This window comes from Limulus polyphemus, unplaced genomic scaffold, assembly GCF_000517525.1.
Source record: "Limulus polyphemus unplaced genomic scaffold, Limulus_polyphemus-2.1.2 Scaffold10, whole genome shotgun sequence".
In the NCBI taxonomy this organism is placed as follows: domain Eukaryota; kingdom Metazoa; phylum Arthropoda; class Merostomata; order Xiphosura; family Limulidae; genus Limulus; species Limulus polyphemus.
The window spans coordinates 1,926,018-1,934,872 of NW_013665620.1; the positions used below are offsets into that span (position 1 = coordinate 1,926,018).

Consider the following 8,855-nt stretch of genomic DNA (forward strand, 5'->3'; position numbering starts at 1 on the left):
CCTCTAAACCTTTGAGAGGGCTTGTATATGATTACAGTTTCAAGTCATGCGAGGCCATCTATAAAGTAATTCTGTCTATAGTTTTTCTTACCGGTTTAATCTGAATTAAAATGACAATTCTAATTATTGTTAATATATCGTCTGTTTTTATATATTACCTCTTCCCTGTGCATTTTGAAAATGTAAATGTATTGATACAGTTTTACTGAACACTTGGCGCAACTGGTGTTTAAAAGTATGAGTGTTAAATAAACGTATTCCCATTTATTTAAGAGCTTCCCAGTGGCTCAGCGATACTTCTGAGAGTTTAGCACGTTAAAAATCGAGTTTTGATACCTGTAGTGTGCACAGCACAGAAAGCCCATTGTGTAGCTTTGTGCTTAATATCAACAAAAACAAAGACGTATTTCTGAAATATATGTAATTTGAAATATGTTTATAAATTTTCTTTAGAGTTTGTTTGTAGTTAAGCACGAAGCTACACAATGCGTTATACCTATCATAGGTATCGAAACCCGGTTTCTAGCGATATAAGTCCGCAACCTTTCAGCTGTGCTACAGATATATATATATATATACATCCCTAAGTTAATCAAGTTTCTTTCATTATGAAACTATCTAATTGGGTTAACTTAGCTAATATTAATTATGCCAGGATATTGACTTTGTCTTCTAATGTTTGATATAGTTTGTTTACAATATTTTACCATTATTTGTGATACTTGGCACCTTCTATTTTGTTTATTTTTGTACACTGTGAGAACTATTTGTTGTTGAAAATAACTACATAATACATTTATAAAAATGTGCTGATTATAGAACAGGCCGAAGTATAAGTCGAAAAAGTGTTAAATGAGTTTCCTCTCTTAATATCCAATCCTTATAATGTTTCCACATTTCAACAATTATTTTGCTGCAATTTCTCGTTAGCTGTTAAAGTGGATGATGCTTTCAAAGAAAAATTTATTTGGTCTAAAGTGTTGAGTTTTTTGTATGCACCTAACTAACGTTATCATGTTGAATGATATAGTATATCTTATCCCAAATTGATGTATTTGGTCTATATACATTTATTTCATGCTCTTAAGAAAAATATATTTAGTTCTGTCATTTGGTTAATCTCACAAGTGAAATTAAAAACGGCCAGTTACTTGAAGAATAAAGAAAAAGAAAAAAATACATTCCACACTGGAAAAACGGTGAGCAGCTAAATTTCAACAAATGGGTATGTGTCTATTTTCGGTCTTGTAGCAGAGATGTGCTGCCATCTATAAACAATAATAAAAGATTAAATGTTTTTTGTATCTAATTCATTGTTAGCTAGAAGATAGTCTGAAATGCCAATAGTATGCTTGGATAATGATAAACACATGAACACATTTGCTTCAGCATACTAATATTAATGAACGTTTAATGCGGATATTGCTTAGTTATTATTATTTTTAACTGCCAAAATGGCGACATTCCTAGTGTCTAGTAAAGGATAATTTACATGGAGTTTTGTAAACAAATCACAAAACAGTGCGAAAGTTTAGTTCTAGTTACCGCACAACATGATATTGCAATTAATTTTCAATTGAAAGTCTATAAGATCAACCTTTAAAAAACTTATTAAGGTAATTTAAGCTGCAATCTATTACAATCTCTATACTTTTCTGAGTTTTAAGATTTCAAACAGAACAAAATCTGTATAGGAATCTTAATACGTGAAATTCTTACTTGCTCAGTAATCTTTATAGTTAGAAAATTGTTGCAAGCGTCTTATGTTCCTTATCTAAAAATAATAATAAAAAATAAAACGAAAGAAGAAAGCCTGCACCATCGATGGAACAGAAATAAAGTCATTTAAGAAGAACACTAACTATTATTTTTGTTTGTTTGTTTATCAACGCACTTTTAACCATTCATGTACTTTAATCTAGTATTCTAAAAACAAAACGAAATTTTCTCTTTGGAAACTCAGCTTTGATCGGATTAGGTTGCAAAACCATTATCAAAAATTATTTATATTGAAAGTGGCACAAATTTTATCATCCATTTTTTTTTCTTCAGAGCACGTTGTCTGAAGATTTCTCATATGTGTGCATGTATAAGAGAAAAATAATAATACAAAATGCTAAATCGAACACACACATCAACTAAAACGTTAAACTTGTACGTCTTTTTCAAGCAGAATTAAGAAAATTTTAATGTGGCATCTTTCCTTCTACCTCCTTTTTTCAAATCACTGTCACGATCTAATTAATAGTAACACATCAAGCATTTGATAATTAATGTCAACTTCACTTTATATTTATCGAAATTATAAAATATATCTAAACTAAAATGTTAGTTTTTAAAGTTTAATGTTCTCTGAGAATTTTTTTATAAACTATGAACTAAAATCAACTTAGAAATATGTATTCATCATATACTTAATGTACATAAAAAGAAACTAAAACGTTATGCATAAAACACGTCTTACTACGGTGTCACTGACCTGATTGTTTGCTTCTGAATCGTATCTCCAAAGGAGATATTCAAACTTTAATTTCGTGGAGTATGTGAAAACATAAGTAGCTTACTTATTTATCCTATAACTTGAGATAATCAAATATTCTAAACCGAAAAAAATATTATTTATAAGGCAACCTACATTACTAGGCACTGATTAATGACAGCTAGCGAGTTGACTGTACAACATAGAGATATATGGCAAGTTAAACTTAGCAGTCTTATTATCCCCATATTATGATTTTTCGACCAAAATACGAAATATAGTAAATTCATTTGCTTAAAACAACATTTCCTTTTAATTCATTAAACAGGACCAATAGTGTTTTATTTTACAAAAATTTGCGTGCAAGAAATGTAGATTAAATAGAAGGGCATTGATATCTATGTGATATTCTGAGGTAAAAGTATGGACTCAAGCGCAAATGTAAAACAAGGAAAACAATTTTTATTTTCTTAAACAAGCAACCAAGACTTCTACTTGAGATTAACCGTTTTCTTAGTTCCGAATAAAGTTCACTTTGGCTTCTAAAGATGAGGAAAATACGTATTCAGAAGATAAGAGACTGAAAAATTGTCCTTACTTTACAAAAGACACAGAACTGTGTCTACACCACACTTTCAAGTCAGACCAAAGTCCTAGTGCTGTATCCGAAAATTCTAGATTGCTTACTTCAGTAATAATTCTCATTATACATGTTCAAGGGACAAGTGAATTCTAGGTAATAATTTGTTCAAAGGTTTGCGCTGTTCTTTCGTTTGCGTATGCCCTATTCCTCAGAAAAGAGATGCTACAGAAGCATGGTCAAACGAGTATAAGATCTACGTGATGAGTAACCTTAGACCGAGGTGAGGATTAATACCAGTTTACGACTTTTTATTTCATGTTTACAAGAACGTTTACTAAACGCAAAACATCTGTATAAAATGTTCTTGAATATACCTGAATAAAAATATATTCTTATTTGGCTCTGAAAGGATACAATCTGGCAGTTTCAATTGCTACACGTGTGCAGTTAACACTCCTTTATTTTTAAATGATTTGAAAAACAGCTGATATACCCTTAGCAGAACAGTACTGGAGGACAGAAATAAGCCTTACCAAAAGAAAAAAATTAAACCACATATTTATGGAAAATGTTAGTAATTTATATGAGGATTTTTAAAAGCCTATCTAAATAAAAACAGCAAATTTCTATAATACATATATTATAAATCAGAGAATAATATAATAATGACACTATAAATATGACTTTAACATCTAGAAAACGTTTTAAACCTATGTTAAAAATATGTACCTTTAAATGATAGTATGTTGGATTGGATTTTTTGGAATTTCACGCAAAGCTACACTAACAGTATTTTTGCTAGCCCTCCCTAATTTAGCAGTGAAAGACTAGAGAGAAGGCACCTAGTCATCAACTCTTGGGCTACTATTTTATCAATGAATAGTGGAATTGACCGTACACCTCCACGGCTGAAAGGGCGAGCATGTTTGGTGGGACGGGGATTCGAGCCCGAGACCCGCAGATTGCGAGTCGAGCGCCCTAACCACTTAATTTTATAAACAATGTGCATTTACTTACAAAGTACAGAATTTCTTTTCTTTTCTAGTTTAATAAACAATAAAATAATTACAACTTTGCCAAATTCATGTTAATGATTAAACATTTTCAACAAATGTCATATTGTAAGGAACCTTGACTATTCTCGTGTTTATAAATTGTACTTTTGTAGCAGACAATAGATAAAACAAGGTAGTTTAGCCTTGGGAATTTCGTATTACTATTATATTTGAAAATTTAAAATTGATCTTATTGATGTACAATTTCCTTATTTAGTGGATGTCGTATTTATAGTTTATACGTACCCAACCACAGAATAAATAATACAAGGCTGGCCAGTCACTACTATTTATCATTGAGGGGAATGTGCGCATGCGGCCGCCATTACTATGTGTTGAAATTCGAATTGACATACAATGTAAAAATGCCTGAGAGTGACAGCCATCCGTCTAAGTCACGAACCGAAAGAACGAAGGGAACACAGTACAATGCCATTAACGGTAACCAAAAGGCGAAGGCAGAGGGTGTTACATTCCACATGTAAGTAAAAGCTTTTTTCCCCTATAATATATTAAGTTACAATTAGCGACATCACCGTGGACAGGTGGTGATATCGAACTGGCGTGGATGTTTACATCTAATTTCAAAGTATATATGCGAGTCTTTTTTGGAAGGCGTTTCATCTAAACTAGTCGTCATGATAATTTAAAGCTTTTGATGTGAAATGTTGACAATATTAAGTACTCCTATAACTTCAAGTAATTATCCACGACATTCTAATGTCGCCTGCTCGCTAGTCAGGCTATACAGAGACGCCGCCAAGACATGCACACTGTCTACAGCCTGAGTACAGGTACAAATTCTGTGTACGATCACTTTGATCCTATCATTGAGTGTCTACGTAGAAGTTTATTAAATATACAACTTTGCTGAATGGATGAGAGAGGAAATTTGAGCTAATTTGTGTGGCTTAAGATAAGTCTATTCTGGTCAGTGACATTATGGCTTATTCGGGAAACAATTCAAACATAGGCCTAATACTAATAGTAATACTGTCAATAGACTCATTTTCAGAATTACATATATATATTATTTTTTTCAAGCATTTGCATCAATGTTTGTCACAAATTCACAAATAAACTTGAAGAATTTTATTATATTTCCATCCACTTTAATTAAGAACATTGAATGTTTGGAGGTGCAGATATATAAATAATATTCTTCTCCACCCCATCTCACCAGAAAAAGACATGATGCACCACCTTTTTTTTTCATTGAAAACAATATTTGAAACTTATGTTTTTATGTGACACACAATAAACACTGAGGAAAAAGATCAGGTTTTAATCTTAAGATTTCACTCTGAGCTAAAAATTTAAGTTTAACCTAACTCTGTTACCGTATTACTAGTAGTAATTTAATTACTTTTATAGTAGAAAACTGATGTACTTACTCTGTTAATGTGTGTATTTAAGAAACAAATTATAAAAATTTTTCATCCTTGTAAAGTCCAAAACATAAACTTAAAGAGAAGGTGAAGATCAAATAACTAAGTGTACTAACATTAACAGTAGACTGAATCTAGACTGAAAAGTCCTGTGTTGTGATGGCACTTTTCCTTTTTGGTTTTTGAATTTTATTTATTAATGGGCTATTTTATTATATTTAACTTTATTTTTTGTATTTTGTTAAGTGTTTTGGTTTTTGTTTTTTTACAGCTTTTTCCCCATATCATCTGTATATGTGATGGTGTTCATGTGTACTTTATGTTGGCTACCTTGTTAGCACTTATATTTACAATTTCCAAATTAATAAAAATTTTATCTTAACTTAAATTTTAATTTAAAAGTTATTTTTTGTGTAGTTTATGTTATTATTAGAAAATATTACAATGTTTTAAATTATTTGTGTTTCTGTACTTTGTTCTTGGTTGTTATTTTTCAGTGTGTTTGAGTTTATGGTGACATGTATGTAATATTATGATGTTTATTAAGCATTCAAATTTTTTTTTACAATGATGTTTTACTTCATAAGTATTCTTATATATGAGATGCAAAGTGATTTTTTTTCATACATATGTGTTTGATAATTGTCTTATTATTTTCATATTCTATTCAATTTGTACTTGTCTATGTTACTTCATTTATGAAATTGTTACTCTGATTTACAGTTTTTAAATATTATGTATGCTTTCCAACATTCTGTTATTATGGTACTTTCTTGTTTATCATGTTTTTAATACTTGTAAAGTTTTTGTCTTCTACCAGTGTTAAAAATTTCTCTTGTTTCTTTACAGATTCCTCCTAAAATCTAAATCCCTTGAACAGTTCTTCTCTTGTTATATTTCTTTTATGAATTTTCATCTGTTAATTTTAACACCCTATTTGTGTTTATAATGTTTTCACTTATTACTTATGAAAATATAATAGTCTACTGCTGCTACTTGTGTTGTATGGTGTGTGCTTGGGCACTTTTTGTTGTTGTCTCCAGTCTTTTTATTATATATGAAATTCATGGTGGATATGTATATTACTAGCAGTTTTCAAACTGTATAGTTTTGCTTAGGACTTTTTTTTGTTTTGTTTTTGCTGGATCACTACATCTAAGCATGTAGTTTGGTTTTTGTTTAATTCTTTATTTTTTTCAGATTAGCATTTTGTATTTTGGTAGTAATTTTATTTCTTGACAAAATTTTGTTGTAGTATTTTCATCTTTTAGGAATTGATCTATATAGTTTTAATAGGCTTAGATTTTTTAATAATTTTATGTTTATCAATTTTGTTTGTATATCATTGATAGTTTCTGTGTTTGTGTTTCCTGTTATATCTGTGATGAGAATAAGAAATTGTTTTCTTTAGCTAACATTATTTTGGTGTTATTTTGTTTTAGTTTTTGTATGGTAGCATTTGTGTACTCTTTCCTTCTGGGCAGGTGGTTAGGGCGCTTGACTCACAATCTGCGGGTCACGGGTTCGAATCCCCGTCACACCAAACATGTTTGCCCTTTCAGCCATGGGGGCATTATATCCTCAATGTATTTTAATTAATCTAGAGGAAGTCTGAGATTTAAATTAAACTGAGTGGTCTTACCTTGAAGTTGAATTATTTTAATTAATCTAGAGGAAGTCTGAGATTTAAATTAAACTGAGTGGTCTTACCTTGAAGTTGAACATTCGCCTTGTTTTTATTAATATTATACATTATGTTTCAGAAATTTCTAGGTAGTCGGTAAGCACAGATTTTAAAAGTCACTGATCATCAGGCATCAAGAAAGAAGCTAATATGGAAAAGTCATTGGTGTCATGCAAAAAAGACTTTGGAAGTTCCTCTATTCGACTTACTTGCTGTAGTAGCATCAACAATGTTAAAGAAAGACCTATCTTTGGTTGAAAAATCTATTAGTGGAGCATATAAAGTAAGTTGGTTGACACAAAAAATATAGAGAAAAAAAACTAAATGTGTAGACATTTGGACTTCACATGTATACATGTATATTTTTTAATTTAACACTGTAGAAATTATCATATTGTAACAGCAATGTGGAGCTCCCAATTTTGGTAGTCTTTCGATATTTTATGGGTTCACAATTTACTATCAAGATGACAGTGGCTACTGACCGTGCCAATGATTACCAACCTGTGACAATGGCTTCAGGTATGGTGTTATCAGTGGAGGAGTTTGTTTGTTTAATTTGAATTTTGTGCAAAGCTACACGAGGGCTATCTGCACTAGTTGTCCTTAATTTAGAGGTGAAAGACTAGAGGGAAGGCGGCTAGTTATCACCACCCACCGCCAACTCTTGAGCTACTCTTTTACCAACAAATAATGGGATTGACCACAACATTATAAAGCCCTACAGCTGAAAGGGCAACCATATTTGGTGTGATGGGAAATCGAACCTGCGACCCTGAGATTGCGAGTCAAGCACCCTTAACCACCTGGCCATGCAGAGCTGATGGAGGAGATGTTGGCAATTCTTTGACGGGAGATGGCTGCTTTCATATGGGCTGAAAGGTCTTCCAATCAACAGGAGATTATGCCATTGCCTGAATATTAAGATCAGGATGACATGATTTTGGACAGCCTTTTCCCTCCCCCTTCCTCTGCTGGTAGACATATTCTCAGCCTGTGGAAGCACCTAGGCCTCTGACCCCCTTTTGGAACGTAATTTCACAGGTATGTTCTGTCTTGTCTTTTATCACCAGTCTCATATGACCTCTCCCCTCTCTTATTAGCAAAAGCACCTAGATCTGAGTTTTCCAAATCAAACTTACCTCTAATGATATTTATAGCTATTACTATTACTTGATATACAGGCTTCTTCCTTTGCCCATCTAAGCATTGGTCTAATTTTTTCTCGCTTGTTTCAGCCTTTTATACCCCATTCAATTGCCCCTGGTGATATTTGTACATCAATGTACCCTCTATTTTTTGATGCTGTATATAAGCTCCTCATTCAGATAATGTTATCACTTTTGCTCCACAAAGCATTTAGACACGGGTTTCTCTATCTACACAAGTGTTGCAGTAATTAATGTCCTTGGGTGTGATTTTCATGTCGCATAGTTGATTTTAATTAAATAATATTTTAACAAATCCAAAACAAAAATCCTTTTGTTTTGACATGCCGTTTTCAGGCATGAATTCCCGGGTTACTGTTTCCAGCACAGAGGCTAATCAGACCTCCCCTATACCTCCTCTGTTATCTAGCATCTCTCAATGGTTGGAGGGGGGGGGGGTCACTCTCAGTTGAGGCTGTCCATGATCTGATTTGTTGTGAGATGGAGATATTTGGTCT

At 32.1% G+C, this 8,855-nt stretch overlaps 1 long non-coding RNA gene across 1 annotated transcript in view; it reads left to right on the top strand.

Annotated features, from left to right (window-relative positions):
* The first annotated feature begins 4,422 nt into the window (after positions 1-4,422).
* LOC106478452 overlaps positions 4,423-8,855 on the top strand; it is an 11,984-nt gene continuing 7,551 nt past the window's right edge. Inside the window, exons 1-2 of the long non-coding RNA XR_002609910.1 lie at positions 4,423-4,598; positions 7,269-7,472. This is a non-coding gene — a long non-coding RNA (uncharacterized LOC106478452). The remainder of the gene's footprint in view (positions 4,599-7,268; positions 7,473-8,855) is intronic.